The following is an 18,742-nucleotide window of genomic DNA, read 5'->3' as shown; positions in this document are numbered from 1 at the left end:
TGTCATTTCAGGGATCTTGATAATAAGGCGGATACAAACAGTTTAACGGGCGCTCTACAACAAGTAATCAGGGTGTATTCAAAATAATATCACATTTGGTGCTCTAAGAAGGTGAATGCGTATCCAACATCCAGAATTCCTGCAAATGCAGAGGCAAAAAAAACCAGTACCCTCTGAGCACACTGTATCAATTCCCAATTTTCTTAGGTAGTAAACACCAAACTTTAGTGGATACCACTATACATGGAGTCATAAAAACAGTCCAAATCTCCTCCAATTAAGGTTTCACAGTTCCTTTGTGTTTATTTTCATGCCAGTCGTCTCTTGAAAATAACTTGAATATGGTACATCAGCCAACACGTGTTTCGTCGTGTAAAATATAACACATTGACTTCCTCAGGGCTGCAACCAAATAAATAACACCCATAAGTTAGACACGACTACCACATGGCTTTTTTAAAAGAAATATTATGTAGACTAAGTACATCCAAGTCACAGTAAAGTAAGCCCCACAAGTGTATGTTTTTAGAGAGAGAAAATTGAAGTATAGTTAAGCCACTCCAAGGATACAATTCACCCATATTAAGTGAAATATGTATCAAGTACCATTGCCAAGATAAGATACCACTAAATGGTATTCCGTGCTTTCAAATGAAAAGAAACCTCACCTAATATCCAAGGTATCTTCAGGATTGATAACTTCCTCTGTATATAAGCGAGATTCAAATCTAAAAGAACATAATACCCAAATTAATTCTATTCCTTCTACTAAGGGCTCCTCACAATGAGATTCGCCACCATTATCTAAGCCATCCCTGCACTAACCAATAAATAAAACAACTAAAAAGTAAGTTAAGTTACCTCTTAATGTCAGTTCTTTGCATGTTAATGATTCTTCAATAACAGTCTCCAATATCGTAATCACTGAAATAAATATAAGAATTCTTATATCTCGACTAAAGCAGTCTATTATTGTGTACAATTAAAATATCCCCACACTCACCATTAAAGCAGCGTTCTCCATCTACGTTTCCACTTCCTGATCAAACTATCATATTCACCGGCTGCAAAAAGAATATATAAAATATAACTACCAGAAGAACCTCCATTTAATTCACCTTAGCACCTGCTCCTCGCATTAAAAAACTCACCCTTGTCGTAAAATAACTCTAGTTACGAGGTCCGTGGTCTCCTAGAGTAGTGAAAATCCTCACCACTCCGTGCGGCGTTTAGCATGGGCGCCATCTTAGAGTGACTATTTATGCTCGAATTTACGGGCGCCATCTTGTAGTGAGTTCATATCAGTTATCGTTAAATTAATAACACCACTGCATACATAATCTAATTCACCTAATGTAATCTCCCTCTCATATCTTATATTGGCGAAAATGTACTTTTTAACAGTTCTGATATAAAATAAAACCATCATTCCATGTGTACTCGTACATTCACCATAGTCGTAAACTGACGCCATCTTGTAGTGTATCTCGACTCCATTCGCATATCTTACGCAGTACTGGTAATAATACCACTTCGAACCTGAACATATTCTAAATATCCATAAGTACTATAGTAAGATTATCAAGCCCAAAATTCACCATATTACAGTGGTGGATGCAATATTAGATTCACTATTTACGATGTTACTCAATTACTTCAATTTAGTGATATATTAGTAGAGCGGGAGGTAAAAAGCATGCATATGTTAATCCATAATAAGTCTAAAGTTACAGGTGTATATATCTGCTTTGTAATTCCCTAGCCCAGGGATAGAAAGTAGGAGATTGAAAAAGTGTCAGTGTGTGTCGGTCCGCCATGGGTTACAATCTTATGACAATTGACCTATCTATACAATTCGTATAAAGTATACATCACAGATCAAATACTTTGTTATGGATAGTCGTACTCCAATATTCCATTCTTTAGGCCTGGATATAATCATTGATCCAACGAAAAAAATAGTTCTTCATGAGTCATATATATCTATAGCTTATTATCAGTTAATTGGATCTCTATATGTGGGTACTAGACATGCAGTACATTCTGTATACATATGAACACTAGAAAAATATTATACATTGATACTTATCCAGAAACCTCACATAAAGTGTTCAATGTGCATAGAGTCAATTATAAAGAGTAACAGTTTCCCCATTGGCGTCCGATAAAGACCACCATATGAATAAGTAACAAGATCACTACATTTGTAAAGTATTGGTATTAGAGGCTCCATCATCCTCATATATATTCACAAATTTCAACTGTATTACATTAATCTTGTCCAAGAAAAAATTGATATTCATTATCAATATTCAATCCTTTTTTAACTGCTTTCAACTTCATAATCCAAATTACTTCCCTTTGTCTGAGTTTCAGTACCCTGTTCCCCCTAGAGGGTCCTGTGTCACAAAATAAATACCATAACTGAATTGGTGTTCAGGTCTATTCTCACTATTCTGTACACAATAAACAGCAATTGGATACCTGGTGTCTCCATTTTTCCAGGCACGAAAATGTTCTGCTTGTACGGCCTCCATAAATTTGTCCACATGTGCATGATATTACATAAACCACGAAAGTGGTGTCACAGTTTATAAAGGCATCAATCTAATAAACTTCCGAACCATTGTAACAAACACGTGACTTTTTTCTTGGCCAATCTACATGAATTACAACGTCCATATTTGTGGAATCCCTTAATCTTATTTGTTAGCCAAGTATTAGTCCTAGCTGGGTAGCTGGGACTCCAGTCATTCTCTAATGTTTTACCCTTCTTAAAGGTAATGGAAGGCCTCTCTCCTATATACGGTGTTAAGTCTGTCTGCTTTAAGCAGGTACCAGTGTTTATTAATGATAGAGTACAATTTATGGGACTCCGTATTGTAATGAGTCACCAAACGTACCTTCTGTTGTTTCTTATCATCTTTTTTATCTCTTGGATATCAAAGTCTGTGATCGCCTAAGTGAACATGCTCTCTTCCTAGCCTTGTCAACCACAAATGACTCATAACCCCTCGCCTGAAATCTCATTGTCATATCTGATATATTCCTCAAAAATTCATCGTCCTCAGAACAGTTCCTCCTCGCCCTAACCATCTCACCGTAAGGTATTGATCTTTTCTGGCAGTTAGGGTGACAACTGGTCGCATGGTCGAATTACAGCTCGTTTCTTTGCGATACATCCTGGAACATAGCTTCATATCTTGAATACACAGTTCTACATCCAGAAACGTAATTCTCTGCTTATCAAACTGTGTGGTGAACCGCAAATTCACATAGTTATCATTTAGATCTATTTTAGTCATGTACCAATCGGGTATTAAATTCGGACAAAATCCCAAACCTTTAAGCAGTTTCACCATGTCAGTTGTAAGTACCATAGTCGATAAATTGATAAGTTGATCATTTTAATTTCACGGTTCACCATAAGATCTAAATTGTCTATTCTTTCCACGACCTCAGTCTCATTCCTAGTCTTGTACCTTGCTGTCCTCTTGCCCCTGGGTCCTCTCCTTGTCTTACAGTTCCTCCCCCACGGACTCTGGTTGTAGAGTCCTGATTACCTATTTTGACCCTCTTCACCTCTTCTAAAAAAGGATTCTCAGCAACCCCTGCTACCGGCATACCATCCACTTACTCATTCTCACTACTAACAATGGATGTAGCTTCAGTGTCACTGGCACTTGCGCTCTGGGTGGTAGTAACTCTCTGCTTGGAACCCCGGGTTTGCTTAACTAAATAGTCAAACCGTCTGGCAAATGTGAAGATGCGTCCCGACCTCTAGTCGTTCTCATCATGTTTCAGTTTTCTAGCCTTCCTACGCTTGATATCCTCCTGTAAGTCATGTAAATAATTATCCAAAATAGTATAGTTCTTAATTGTTGCCTCTGGAAGATTAAGTTTTTATTTCTTCCTCAAGTTTCTCAATCTCTTCCAGGAGCTTCTTAATCTTTCTTTCCGCATTTTCAATCAATATATTCATTAAATTTCTGGAGGTAGTTCACTTTTTCCCAGTTAGCTAATAGATCTGGTTCCAGATCCTCGTAGGTAGGCATAATCCGAGATCTCAAACCTCTCGGTATTTTATTTAGGGTCAGATATTGTCTCAGAGTCACCGCATCCCACCATTTATTTAGCTCTTGTTTCTTTAAATTCTCAAGTTTTATAAATTTCTCCCTTAAATCTACTTACTTAGCCGGCTTTTTGTTACTAGTGGCCAATCCAATATTTCCTCCTGATTGCAGATTACTAAATAGATCCTGCGCTTCTTTATCCCTATTCATTTTTGCAAATAATATTCTAACCCCTTTTGTGGCTGCTCCTAACTGCACAACTGATAATGATAAGGCGGATACAAACAGTTTAACAGGCGCTCTACAACAAGTTATCAGGGTGTATTCAAAATAATATCACATTTGGTGCTCTAAGAAGGTGAATGCGTATCCAACATCCAGAATTCCTGCAAATGCAGAGGCAAACAAAACCAGAACCCTCTGAAAACACTATCAATTCACAATTTTCTTAGGTAGTAAACACCAAACTTTAGTGGATACCACTATTCATTGAGTCATAAAAACAGTCCAAATCTCCTCCAGTTAAAAATACTTATATTTATTTCAGTGATTACGATATTGGAGACTGTTATTGAAGAATCATTAACATGCAAAGAACTGACATTAAGAGGTAACTTAACTTACTTTTTAGTTGTTTTATTGATTGGTTAGTGCAGGGATGGCTTAGATAATGGTGGCGAATCTCATTGTGAGGAGCCCTTAGTAGAAGGAATAGAATTAATTTGGGTATTATGTTCTTTTAGATTTGAATCTCGCTTATATACAGAGGAAGTTATCAATCCTGAAGATACCTTGGATATTTAGGTGAAGTTTCTTTTCATTTGAAAGCACGGAATACCATTTAGTGGCATCTTATCTTGGCAATGGGACTGGATACATATTTCACTTAATATGGGTGCATTGTATCCTTGGAGTGGCTTAGCTATACTTAAATTTTCTCTCTAAAAACCTATACACTTGTGGGGCTTACTTTACTTTGGATGTATTTAGTCTACATAATATTTCTTTTAAAAAAGCCATGTGGTAGTCGTGTCAAACTTATGGGTGTTATTTCTTTGGTTGCAGCCCTGAGGAAGTCAATGTGTTATATTTTACACGACGAAACACGTGTTGGCTGATGTACCATATTCAAATTATTTTCAAGAGACGACTGATGGCATGAAAATAAACACAAAGGAACTGTGAAACCTTAATTGGAGGAGATTTGGACTGTTTTTATGACTCAATGAATAGTGGTACCCACTAGAAAGTTTGGTGTTTACTACATAAGAAAATTGGGAATTGATACAGTGTGCGCAGAGGGTACTTGTTTTATCTCAGGGATCCTGTTCCATACCATGAGAGAAGTCATCTCATTTTATTGTATACAAAGGAAGGGATATTACGTCTGAGAATAATCAGGTAGGGATGGTGTAGTCTGATAGTGTTAGACAGGAGACAGGCGAGGGCCCGATATTAATGTGTGGTTTTTGTTTCCACAGGCATCCCTTCCACTGCAGTTCCCGTCCTGGCATTTTCCCTCGCCTCCTTACTACTGTACTCTGTAAGCAGTTACAGAGTGCGGAGAAAGCTGGAGGTGGAACCCTATTAGCATCACCTGGATTCCTAGGAGCCGTTGGACCGTGACAGTTGGGGTATTAAACATTTCAAGTATTTTGTTTGCGGATTGCCATTTAAAGTGTGAACTGATCATAAACCCTTAGTCCATTTATTTAAGGGTGGTAGAGGTCTTGAGGGAAGAGTAACTCCTAGGATTTCTAGGTGGATTCTATCAGTGTGGAATATAATTTTAAAATGGAGTATATAAAAGGAATAAAGTATGTTGTAGCCGACTGCTTGTCAAGGTTGCCAGTGGAGGTTCCTAAGGAAGAGTCTGAAGTCATTGTGCTATGATAAGAAGGAATGGGATGCTGCCATGTTACAAGATGTCTTACAGGATGTCATGAAAGGTGTAATTGAAGGCTGGAGAGGATATCTTGTTAAAGATGCTCGCTTCAAGAACTATTGCAATGTAGAAATGGAATGGAGTGTAAGGGAAAGGAAGTTGTGGAGAAGGAACCAATTAATACCACCAGAGAATCTGAGGTCAAGAATGATAAAAATAGCTCATGAAGGACACTTGGGAAGTAACATGACAAAGAGGTGTGTGCCAGTCATTTTGGTGGCCAAGCATGGATAAAGATATTGAAGGAATGGTTAAGGAATGCTACGCGTGTGCCATGAGTGACAAAACAAAGGCTGAGAGACAACCTCTTCTTGCTTGTGTTGATTTTCCTAAATGTCCTTGGGAAAGTGGCTATTGATTTTCTTGGTCCTATCTCCAAACTTGGTTCACGTTGCAAGATTTAATGGTTCTGGTGAACTACCATTCACAGTGGTTTGTCGTTGAAAGCACTGATAACATTACTTCTGAGAGTCATTGGTTGTATGGAGAGAATTTTTATGAACGAAGGAACTCCTAAAATTCTGGTGTCTGATAGTGGGGTTCAACTGGTATCTACACTAATGCAAGATTTCCTTAGTAAGTTGGGTATAACCCATGAAAAAGTTGCCATGTTTAGACTTCAAGCTAATGGTCTTGTTGAGAGAATTAACAGATTGATTATGGAAAACATTTAACTCTCAATTGCTAATGGGTTGTCATCAGGGCTCGACAAATCTGAAAAATTGTACTAGTCCTGCAGGTCTAGTAACTTGGAAAATCCCCTCGACCCAACTGCAACCTACTTGACCTCTGTCTTTGAAAATAGAGCAAAAGTGACAAGTTAACAAGATTTAAAGGCATCTTTATTGCTTAGTTCCTTTGTGAGCAATAAAAATGCCTTTAAATCTTGTTATCTTGTCACTTTTGCTCCGTTTTCAAAGGCAGAGGAAAAAAGTTAGTTTGTTTCCTACTCGCCAGAAAGGGCGAGTAGGAGCTAAAAATAGCTCGTCCTCATCCATTCTCCCTCGCAAATGCGAGCGGGCGAGTGGATTTGTCGAGCCCTGGTCATGGATGGAGGAACTTAAAAAATTGGTATGTCTCTCAAGGGACGTTAACCAGGTTTAAAAGAAGTTCCAGGATGGTTGAAAAGTAAAGATTGTGTATGGGTTGATCGTGCTGCGATTGAGAATGATGTTAACAAACAAGTAACAGCTGCGAAACAGAAGGGTGTTAAGTCTCCAGACATAGAAATTGGAGACTGGGTTGTGGTTAAACATGGGGGAATAGTTCACAAGGGTGATAGTAAATTCTCCCAGCCTGGACAAGTAAAAATGGTAAGAATTTTTTTTTCTTATTTTGTCAGATGCATCTACTTGGGAGTGTTGGCAATGTATCCAAGTGTTGTCCTCCTCGACCAATTATTTGTGATTGTTTATATTTAGAATTTCTTATTTTCCACATGGTGTCATTAAATTGTTATTGTGCATTGATAAAGGGGGAGATGTGTACAGTTTTCATACTTATAGAATGTAGGCTTGTTGCCATGATAGAATGTTATCATTTGAAGTGGATAAACTTTCTTCTTCTACAATAAATCCTTATTTAATCACATCTTGTGTGGAGAAGATCTTTACAGAAAGGTTGTAGCCCAACGGCTAGGGCGGTAGATTTCAGATCTAGGGAACCGGCTTCGAGTCTTGGCAATGACCCTCAACATCCTGTGATTCTGGGCAATTATAATAGCCCCATGCCCAACAAAAATTAATGTGTCCTTGTGTATCTCAACTGGTGCTCAAGTAAAGCACACCGATACCTGAAATCTTTGCGTCAAGTTTGCTCTATATAAAACTACTACCAGACCTCCTTTTCCTTTTCCTCAGAGAGACCAGGCTCAACCCCACCTCAGCACCAGATATTGCAGCTGCAAAAGTCTAATGATACAAAAATCACTCACAGTGACTACATTAACGAGCCTGGCCGAGGGAATCGCCATTATACACAAAGAATCCATCCAATGCACCATCACAAAGGACGACATCACCCCACATAGATACTTCGAACTTCTCTAAACAGATGGCAAAACCACCTTCAGGGGCATCCTCGCCTACCATCCTCCTGGACCACGTGCAGCCTTCAGCAACTTTAAAGTAGACTTTATCAACCCTCCACCCTCGCCAAAGACTCCAACAACTACATTTTCCTCAGCAACCTCAACTTCCATCTCAACTACCACAATGAATCTACCAACCTCCTTGACCACAAAAACATTGGACTTATCCACGACTCCAACTTCACCTACAGAAACTGCATCGAGTACAGCCACACCACGGAGGTCACCTAGGCCAACCACTACACCATAACCAGCTCATGGACCGCAGCCCCCATTTTGCCCAGCTCCGCCAAAGGCTCAAATGGATTAACACCCTCATCACCCACCCCATCTCCTCAAACAACGTAGATCAGGACGTCAAAAACTTCAACAATTGGAACACCAATTGCACCACAACATTGCTCCAAAAAGCAGAAAACACCAACAGAAGGTCCATTGAGCAGCTGGTACACAGAGGACCTCAAACCTGCTAAACGACACTAAACAGGAAAGGGGATGGCGTAACAGCATTGAAACCACCAACAAGACCACCTTCAAGACAGCACTCAACCGTCACCACAGTCAGTTGACAGAGTAAATAAAAAATAAAAGCTTTAGCATCAAGCATCGAATCAAGCTCCAATTACAGCAAATAACTCTTCCTCATAGTCAAAGAATTCTTCAACCCCCTCAGGGCAACAATCACCCCTCACAGGAACTTTGCAACAACCTCTCAAACTTCTTCCACGACAAGATTGTAAACATCTACAGGAACTTCAAACCCTAGCCCAAGGCCACAGACTTCAAGCAACGCAACTTTCCCACTACCACCCAGACATCTATCTGGATGGAGCCAATTGGCCCCACAAGACACTGACTCAGTCATTAACTATCCACTCAGGGACCACAACGCACCCATACCCCCCCACCACATCTTTCACCTAGACGAAGTCAGAATTAGCCACGCACTCACCACTTTGTTCAACACCTCTATTACCACAGCCAGCTGCCTGAGGACTGGAAACACGCAGAAGTAGCAGACCCCAGCAAATTTGACAACCACTGATCAATCTCCCTGCCAGAGTATTAAAAACCTAACCGCACTCTTCGCTTCTGCAATGGAATCTCCTACTCTACTCCTCCCAATACGGATTCTGCGTAACGACAGCACAGACATCCTTCATCGCAGCCACAGATGACATTCTTCACTGAGCAGAGACAGTGGCGGTTTATCCTCTTTGACCTCTTGGCTGCCTTTGATGTGGTCTCCCACCACACACTCATCACAAGGTTGCACAAAAGGGGCATACAAGGAGCCTCTTTGATGGAGCACCTCTCCTCACAGGAAGAATGCAAAAAAGGTACACGCCACCCCCCCCCCATCGCTGAACCCAAAGAAATCTGTGGAGTACCCCAAGTATCCTCACAAAGTCCCACCCTCTTCAACACTTATATGACACCTCTGGCCAGCATCCTCAAAACCCACAAACTCAACAATTTCCTACACCAAGGACAACTTATCCTCTCCGAAGACAACACATAGACCAGCATCCACAACTACAGGACTGACATTGCCAACTGGATGAAGGACAACTGCGTGCAGCTCAACTCACAAGACAGGAGATAATTATCTTTGGAAACAAATTCTCCCTGTGGGAGTGGTGGCCCTGTGAACTCCTATATACCCCTCATCTCAGGCAGACTGGACTAAATCAACGTTCTCTACATAGGGACTCACTTCAACTCCTCAGACGACTCTAGACCATACAGAACACCGCAGCCAGTCTCACACTGGATCTCCCTAGACAGACTCACATGACCGACCCCCCCCACCCACCCCAGGGAACTCCAGTGGCTCCTGGTACAGACAAGATGAAAATCTGGAGAAAGGTAGCCGCAGATTCCATACCTTTGAATTTCCCCAGCCTTCAAAGGATCCGAAATTATTTTGTGAGCAGTACCCCTGCAAGCTGGCAGGTGGCGCTGGTCGGCTTACGTGGCATCTTCTGCGCCAGAAGAGACCTCTGCATCACCTTTATAGGTGCCACCTCATCGTGACAACGTCAGTTCTTTACACACGAACCAGCGCGGATCTTAGATAAGAGCTACCCCTCTTTCAGTTTTGAAAGGAATTTTTAGACATTTTTATCATTCTTTTTCAAGGTTCATTCCTGGTGTGTAGAGGATGTAATCGAGAGACAGGTTTTAAACCTTAGGACTTGTAGCTGTGTTGGTGATGGGCCCACAACTGGTGTTGTGGTGCTTGGAAGACGACCATGACTCCATGTCCTGCACGGACTGCCAGGCCATGGCACCAAGCGTTTGGAGGGAGCAGTCCCTAAATTTGCCAGCAGCCCGGCATGCGACTGAATGTCACCCTCAAGACTGTTCCAGAAGTCCAAGTGAACTTGAACTCTCAGTTTTGGCTACAATGGATCTGGAGCGGTGCCCGTCGTGCCATTACAGCCTTCCCTGATGCCAGCCCCATTCTGATCTCTGATTAAATGGACCCTGAGGAGAGTCCACCGACATCTATTGCAGCACAGACAGGACCCACATATCCTAGGTCAGACCCGGAGCCCTATTTTAGAGGGCCAGGCATTGGGGAGGAATAGGAGGGGGTCACTGGACCTTTTTGAATACCAGTAGGAAAAGGTTATGGACTAGTGTGAGGAACTGAGTGATTCCAGATGACTGAACACATCTGCAAATACCAGGATGCTCCCTCCTCATCGCCCTCCGCTGTGGCTATGGAGGAGAGAACTACATATACAATGGTGAGCTTTGACACCTTCAGGTGCCCTCAGTGGCAGTCAAGACTAACTTCTACACTGAGGTGTTGCAGCCAGGAGTCTCCTCCTCTGAACATCTACTCTAGTTCAGCAAAGCTCTCACCGACGTCCTTCTGGGGACATGGTCCAAATACAGCACAGGAGCTCAAATTCTCACCGAACCAACGACCCAGGAGATCTTTGTGGTCCAAGCCTCTACTTCCCATGCCGCAGTCCCTGCCGCTCCTCCACATAGGGAATCCAAGAGGCTGCACAGCTTATGAAAGAAATGGTTTCTTCGTCAGCCTTGCATTTTGGTTAGTGAACACATCATGCTTATTGGGCCATTATTCCCCCACGCTGTGGAAAACGTTAGCAAAAGGGCTGCCACAGGAACCAGAGGAGGCCCGAGCAATTCTTTCACAAGCAGATAAAACGGGAAGATGCAGTAAAGTTCACCATAAGCTGTGGCTTGGACATGACAGACTCACTGGGCAGAGCAGTTTTGTCAACGGTGGCCTAGCGGAGAACATTTGTTTTTGGGTGGGGTGGATGTACAGGTTTCCTCTAGTACATGCCCTTTAGTGGCACCGGTCTCTTTGGAGACATGGCAGACTTGACACTGGAGCAATTTAAGGACTCGTGGGTAAGTCCGTTGCCCCACGCCCCTCCTCCCCCAGTCTCTCCTTTTGTGGCCACAGAAGGAGGTTTCAACTGCACCGACCCCTTTGCAGCCACTAGTCCTTGTAAGTTTCTCAGCTTCTACATGGATAAGGGATAAGGGAGTGGTTCCTACCGGCCTGGTGGTTCTTTTAGACAGTGGTCGAGTTCAGCCACAACCAAAGCCCCTCCCACCAGCCTGGCAGTTGCATCCTCCAAACCTTCCTAATCTTGCCCTTTTAGTTCATGGGCATCCAGATGGTGGCAGGATACACCATCACCTCCACCGCTGGCAGCCCATAACATCCGACAGGTGTGCTCTGCAGATCGTCGGAAGGGGCTACTCCCTCCCCTTCAAGACTACCCGCTCACTCTATGCCTCTATCTTACCACCGGCTGACGGAGGATCATCTGTCCATGCTCTGGGAGGAAATCATGGCCCTCTTGGATGAGGGAACCATAGTGAACGTTCCGGTGCCAGAAGTAGGCTGTGGTTGCTACTACTGCAACTTTCGGGGGGGGGAGGGGGGGGGGGGGGGGGGGGGAGAGAGGCCTTGGTCCAACCCTAGATCTTGGAGCCCTAAACTACTTACTCAAAAATGAGAATTTCCAAGGGCCCAGACTCGATCTAACCCTCCATGTTGGAGGAGTCTATTGTAGTCATACTGAAAGCAGACAAAGACAAAATGTCAATGCTTACTGGCTGATATAGCTACTCAATGTTGATATCAAGTTATTCACTAGCCTTTTGGCAGCTCGCTCAGGCCCCCTCTTACCAAATCTCACTGTCGCAGATCAGGCAGACTTTGTGCCCCATCGTCAATGTAGAGAGAACACAAAAATAATTCTACACTCAACTGACAAGACCCTGTGCTCATACCGAGAGCAAATGCTCTTGGCTATGGATCCAAGAAAGCATTTGATCAGATCCACTTGCCCTACGCAAAAGCTACACTTAAACACTATAGACTCAGTGAAAGAAAAGCCTTGAGTTCTCTAATTATGGCCACCCAGTTGCAACCATTCTGGTGAACGGCAGACATCTGCCCTGCGACAAACCTGGCATTATGGGGGGCCCTTCTAGTGGGGAGGAGCATGCCATCAGTCTTTACACTGTTGATGTCCTGATAGCCCAGGAAGAGCCAAGCACTTGTTTCTAGACTTTCTGAACAAACTGGAGACCTTTGGACACATGGTGGGATACAGAGTAAACGTGCATATATTTCAAGCCCTCAACCTTTCTCTTGCACCGGCATCACAAATGTCCCTATCCTGCAGCTATCCGTTACAATAGGTGACTACCTCCACCCCATACCTAGGTATACAACTGACCCCCTCAGCTAAGGCAACTCCATTCCTCAACTATAAGACTTTACACCAGCAGAATAAAACGGATCTAATCAGATGGAGGCCATTCCGCCTCTACTGGCTTGGTCAAGTGGCTGCCCTGAAAAGGTCAGTCCTGCCTAAGATTTTATTCCTCTTTAAGGCCTTGCCTATCGAAACCCCCACCTGAACAATTCAAGCCTTACAGCATGATTTCAATTGCGTTGTAAGGGCTGAAGGCCGCTCCTACATGTGGAAAGAGCAGAGCTACAGAACTGCTAAGGAGGGAGGTCTGGGCATCCTGAATCTTTTACATTACTACCAGGCGGCACAACTTTGGTTTCTCCTTTAATGGTCTCGGGAGGAATCGGAAAAGCACTGGCTTTTCATGGCTAAAGCAGTCGCAGGGAAGCAACTTTGGAAAATCCCCTTTTTACATGAGAATGCCAGACCAAGTCTCTATTCATCCCGCAGCACTAAAACCTCTTAAACATCTGGGACCTGGTGAGCGAATGAAGAGGCCGGACCTCATCCCCCTCCCAGTTGACACTGCTTGTAGGCAATGTAGATTTCACCTGAGGGCTAAATCCAACAGCGTTTCATCAATGGCGACGTGTTGGGTGCTGGCCCATAGGCCACTTGTTTGATAAAGGGGGTCATTTGCCCTTTGAACAACTCCGCTAAGAAAAAGCAATACGTGAAACTGAGCAACTGCATAACCTCCAGGTACAGCACTAGTTGATGCACCTCACAGTTCGTCCTGGGGCACAACACCCTCTTGCAACCTTTGAAAAGTGGCTGGTGAATAAGACAGACGCCTTATCACTCAGCTATACAGCCTCTCGCATCAACCCACTCAGCAGGTCAAAAATCGACACGCAAAGGGCATTGGGAATCAGTCAGAGCTTGGCCGCTCATTGAACTAACAGTAATGAGAGAAATTTATACTACTGCGTGTGACACATTGTTTGCAACTCACCCAGTATTGATACATCTACCAAAGCAGCCACATAGTGGTACCTTACGCCAAGCCACTTACATCACACCACACGTAAACCCATTTTCTGTAAGTTTCCCTGGAATCTTACTGCACTTATTTTGGAAATGCCCAAAACTCACTACTTATTGGACTCAATTACTGGAGGACGTAGACAACTCAGTACCCAGCTTCCTCTATTTCCTGCCTGTACAATTCTGGGGTGTCCAACGCACTCACCTTCCTGCTTAAATCACGCAGGGGACGAAAGATTGGATTGGCCTTAGGGGCAGCCCTACAGAATATCTTGACACATCGGGGTACAGGGCAGATTCCTGGCTTCTTCGGATCTGGTACATACAGGGGATGGAGAGTGACCCTAACTCACAGTACAGGCCACTTCATAGCCTGAGGTCTAGCGTCCTTTTATGACTTTATTATCCTTGGAATACTGTGAACTCACTTGCCCCGGATATCTCCACCTCCTTTGTCTGACTGACACAACTTGATCCCTGGACAAAGTGTACTAATTAGGATGACACGGCAAAACATGCAAGACCACTTTACTCCTAATATTCCTCAGCACTGGTTCACAAACTCCAACAGGGAGTTTGTAAACTGTATTCATGTTTGTGTTATGAAAGGTGTGGTATGAGCACAAGGTAACGCTATGTTTCCTTCATTATGAAAACTATTAACCCACCGCGGTGCGGGCGTTCTATTGTGCGGGCGTGGCCGCATTGCCCAACTGACGTGCGCAGCACTACCGAGGTAGTGCTTGCGACGGCCATTGGCCAATGCACACACAAGGGGTTAAAGAGATTTGAACTATAAAGGAGAAATTCAAGATACTCACATTGGCTCAGTACTTGTCTGCCCTAGACGCAGAAGACTGGATGGTAGCGTTGGTCTTGCAGGACGCATATTTTCTCATTTCCGTCCTGCCTGCTCATCTGCGTTACTTGCAGTTTACAGTAGGCTATGAGCATTTTCAGTTCACTATGATCCCTTTTAGCCTCACAAGCGCCCCTCAGGTGTTCACCAAGGTGATGGTTAAAGCTCATCTGCGCAGATCAGGGGTACGAGTCTTCTCCTATCTCAACGAAAGGCTGCTGAAGACCGGCTCGCCCCAGGCTTTAGTCTTCCACCTCCAGGTTAAGGTAGACCTCCTTCAGTCGCTGGGGTTAATGATATTCAGGCTATGATACTGATTTCAGCCTCCATCTTTAATTTCAGTGAGACCAACCGCCTCTGGCTAGTGACACATGGGACCTGAATTTCCAGAAGGCACAGCATCAGGGAAATCTCTCTAACATAGTCTAGATCTCTCATAGGGGATTGTACTGGACTCCAAAGGGACTTGCAGCGGCAGCTAACAAACCACAATTGGGTCAGAGGCAGGCCCCTCCCTTCCTCAGCCAGATCTCACAGTAGTGACAGATGTGTCCCTCCTTAAATGAGGATGCCACTGGGGAGAGGTGGAGATCAGAGGACTCATGTCTCTGGCTGAATTCAAAATCCACATCAACCTGTTGGAGCTCTGAGCTATTCAAATGGCAATAAAAGCTTTTTTACCCTCCATCAAGTGAAGGATAGTACAAGCTGTGTGGTGGGTGCATCGGTGGAGCTGTGTGCTGGGTGCATCGGTGGAGCTGTGTGCATCGGTGGAGCTGTGTGCATCGGTGGAGCTGTGTGGTGGGTGCATTGGTGGAGCTTAGTTGGAGCATCAGTGGAGCTGTGTGGTGAGTGCCTCGGTGGAGCTGTGTGGTGAGTGCCTCGGCGGAGCTGTGTGGTGAGTGCCTCGGCGGAGCTGTGTGGTGAGTGCCTGGGGAGTAAAGGAAAGGGCTAGGATAGGGAGAAATAAGGGGTCTTGTGGAGGCTAGACATATGAGGGGTGAGAATGCTAAGAAAGGAGTAATCTAGGCAGGGAAGGGGCTGATAAGGGTTGGCGGGTAAGGATATGAGATTAGAGAGGGCGGGAGGATTTGTGAAAATATTTGATCCATGGTGGTAGAATCTATTTCGGTAAAACTGCGTGTCGACACTATAAAGCCAAGCTCTGTGTTTATTTCTCAGTCCCTCTCCTTAGGGTAACAAAACAATCGGGGAGTTGATGGTCACAGTTTTACAGGCGGAGGCTTTCCACATCAAGGTCATGCGTCCTTAGAGATTAAGAGCATGGTCTTGTTACAGCCAATAGAAACGCAATCCTGTTTTTCAAACTATTTGGGAATGTGTGTTTTTTTTATCATCTTGAACTTCAGTTGCCAAACATGGACCTAAGCGACACCATCTTGTTCAAGTTCAAGGATTTGTATACCGCACTACTCACCCAGAGGGTCTCAAGGCGCTTGGGGAAGGGGGGGGGGGTTCAGTTTTTGTAGAATAGCCAGGTTGAGTTCTTTTCTGAAGGAGATGTGGTTTTGAGTAAGGCGGAGGTGAGTGGGGTGGTTTTGAGTAAGGCGGAGTGAGTTCCAAGTCTTGGCTGCCAGGAAGGAGAAGGATCTGCCACCCATGGTGGATTTTCGGATGCGCGGGACTGTGGCGATTGGACGATCTAAGTTGGCGGGTTGGTGTGTAGAAGGATAGTCGAGTGTTGAGGCATTCGGGTCCTAGTTTGTAGAGGGCCTTGTGTGCGTGGGTGAGAAGACGGAATGCAATTCTCTTGTTGACGGGAAGCCAGTGGAGGTCTTTTAGGTGTCCGGTGATGTGATCGTGGCGGGGGATGTTCAATATGATTCTCGCTGATGCGTTTTGGATGCGTTGGAGTTTTCTGTAATTTTGCTGTGATTCCGGCGTATAATGTATTGCCATAATCCAGTCGACTTGTGACCAGTGCGTGGGTGACAGTCTCTTGTTTCGAGGGGGATCCAGCGGAAGATCTTTTTGAGAATACGAAGTACGTTGAAGCAGGAGGATGAGACTGCATTGACTTGTCTGGACATCGAGAGAGAGGAGTCAAGGATGAAGCCCAGGTTGCGTGCGCGGTCAGTGGGTGTGGGTGCTGTGCCCAGGGCGGAAGGCCACCAAGAGTCGTCCCAGGCAGAGGGGGAGGGTCCGAGGATGAGCACCTCCGTTTTGTCTGAGTTGAGTTTTAGGCGGCTAAGTTTCATCCATTCGGCTACTTCTTTCATGCCTTCGTGAAGATTGGTTTTGGCGGTGTTAGGGTCTTTGGTGAGGGAGAGGATTAGTTGGGTGTCGTCGGCGTAAGAGATGATGTTGAGGTTGTGTTGACGCGCGATGGAGGCGAGTGGACTCATGTAAACGTTGAAGAGGGTGGGACTGAGTGATGATCCTTGTGGTACTCCGCAGATGACTTCAGTGGCCTCTGAGATGAATGGGGGAAGTCGGACTCTGAGTTCTCCCAGCGAGGAATGAGATGATCCAGTCCAAGGCTTTTCCTTGTATGCCGATGTTGCTGAGGCGTTGTATAAGGGTGCTGTGGCAGACTGTCGAAGGCGGCCGAGAGGTCGAAAAGAATGAGGGTCGCTGTTTCTTCGTTATCAAGAAGTGTTCGGATGTTGTCTGTTGCTGCAATGAGGTCGGTTTCGGTGCTGTGTTTGGCTCGAAATCCGGACTGGGAGGGATCGAGGGAGTTGTTGGATTCAAGGAAGGCGGCAAGCTAGCAGTTGACGGCTTTCTCAATGACTTTGGCAGGGAATGGGAGGAGGGATTTGGGTTGGTAGTTTTTAAGTTCGGAGGGGTCTGCTGTGGGTTTCTTCAAGAGGGCGCAGAGTTCGGCATGTTTCCAGCTTCCTGGGAAGGTGGCAGAGTTGAATGAGCAGTTGATGACATCGCGGAGGTGGGGGGCGATGATTGAGTCTGCTTTGTTGAAGATGTGGTGGGGACAGGGGTCAGTTGGTGAGCCAGAGTGGATTGAGTTCATTAGGCGGATGGTGTCTTCGGTGGTGATTGGGTTCCAGGCGCTGAGGTGGTTAGTTGGCGGTGTAGGATCTGGGGGGGTGGGGAGGGTTGTTCACCAGAGGTGTTCTCGAAGGTGTTGTGAATGTCGGCTATTTTGTTGTAAAAGGATAAAGCATCGCAGAGGTCTTGGGAGGGAGTGATGTCGTTGGATGCTGCGGCAGGGTTGGTGAATTCTTTGACGATGTTGAAAAGTTCCTTGCTGTTGTGGGAGTGGTTGTCGAGACGATCCTTGAAAGCTGATTTCTTGGTGGATCGAATCAGTTGGTGGGGTTTGCGGATGGCCGCCTTGAGGGTGACCATGTTGTCGGTGGTTGGGTTTTTTCTCCATGTTTTCTCTAGGGTGCGGCATAGCTTCTTGGATTTTTTAAGGTCATCATTGAACCATGGAGCTTTTTTGCTGCTTGAGTTGATCTGGTGCTTTTTCAGGGGTGCTAATTCGTCAGCGCTGTGGGTGATCCATTGCTTGAGGTTGGTGGCCGCTTGGTTTGGGTCCAATGAGATGGTGGGAGGGTTTTGGTTGAGTGATGTGAGGAGTTGGTCAGAGGTGATTTTGTTCCAGTTTCTCCGAGGGATAGGTTGTGGGCGGTTGTGGGTCCAGGTGGTTTTGTAGCTGAAGTGAACACATCTGTGGTCTGTCCAATGGAGAGCTGTGGTGCGGTCGAAGGAAATGAGCTTGCTGGAGGTGAAGATAGGGTCGAGCGTGTGTCCGGCTACATGGGTGGGGGTATCCACAAGTTGTTTGAGTCCGAGATAAGCCAGGTTGTCCAGAAGGGAGTTGGTGTTGCGGTCGTGTTTATTTTCAAGGTGGAAGTGGAGGTCTCCTAAAAGAATGTAGTTCTCGGAGGCGAGGGCATGTGGGCTGACGAAGTCTGTGATGTCATCGCTGAATTGAGTGCGGGTTCCTGGGGGCCTGTAGATGAGGGTGCCTCTAAGTGTGGTCCTAGGGTCGGTGGTGATCTGGAAGTGGAGATGTTCGGCGGTTGCAAGATTATCGTCTGA

General features: G+C 44.9%; 1 protein-coding gene across 4 annotated transcripts in view; it reads right to left on the bottom strand.

The window, feature by feature from the left end:
• Positions 1-18,742, bottom strand: part of LOC147701569 (GTPase KRas-like) — a 233,455-nt gene that overhangs the window by 197,444 nt on the left and 17,269 nt on the right. The window contains exons 2-4 of one of the 4 annotated variants that reach the window (XM_086930235.1): positions 1,004-1,064; positions 862-924; positions 669-728 (exon numbers count right to left, since the gene is read on the bottom strand). The exons of 2 other annotated variants lie outside the window; for them this stretch is intronic. The gene's annotated coding sequence lies outside the window, so the exon portion shown is untranslated. The remainder of the gene's footprint in view (positions 1-668; positions 729-861; positions 925-1,003; positions 1,065-18,742) is intronic. One more of the 4 variants, XM_086930234.1, reaches the window with a different exon arrangement.

This window comes from Lissotriton vulgaris, chromosome 7, assembly GCF_964263255.1.
Source record: "Lissotriton vulgaris chromosome 7, aLisVul1.2, whole genome shotgun sequence".
Lineage (NCBI taxonomy): Eukaryota > Metazoa > Chordata > Amphibia > Caudata > Salamandridae > Lissotriton > Lissotriton vulgaris.
The sequence above is the reverse complement of the archived record's forward strand: the minus strand, read 5'-3'. Positions and strand labels throughout refer to the sequence as shown.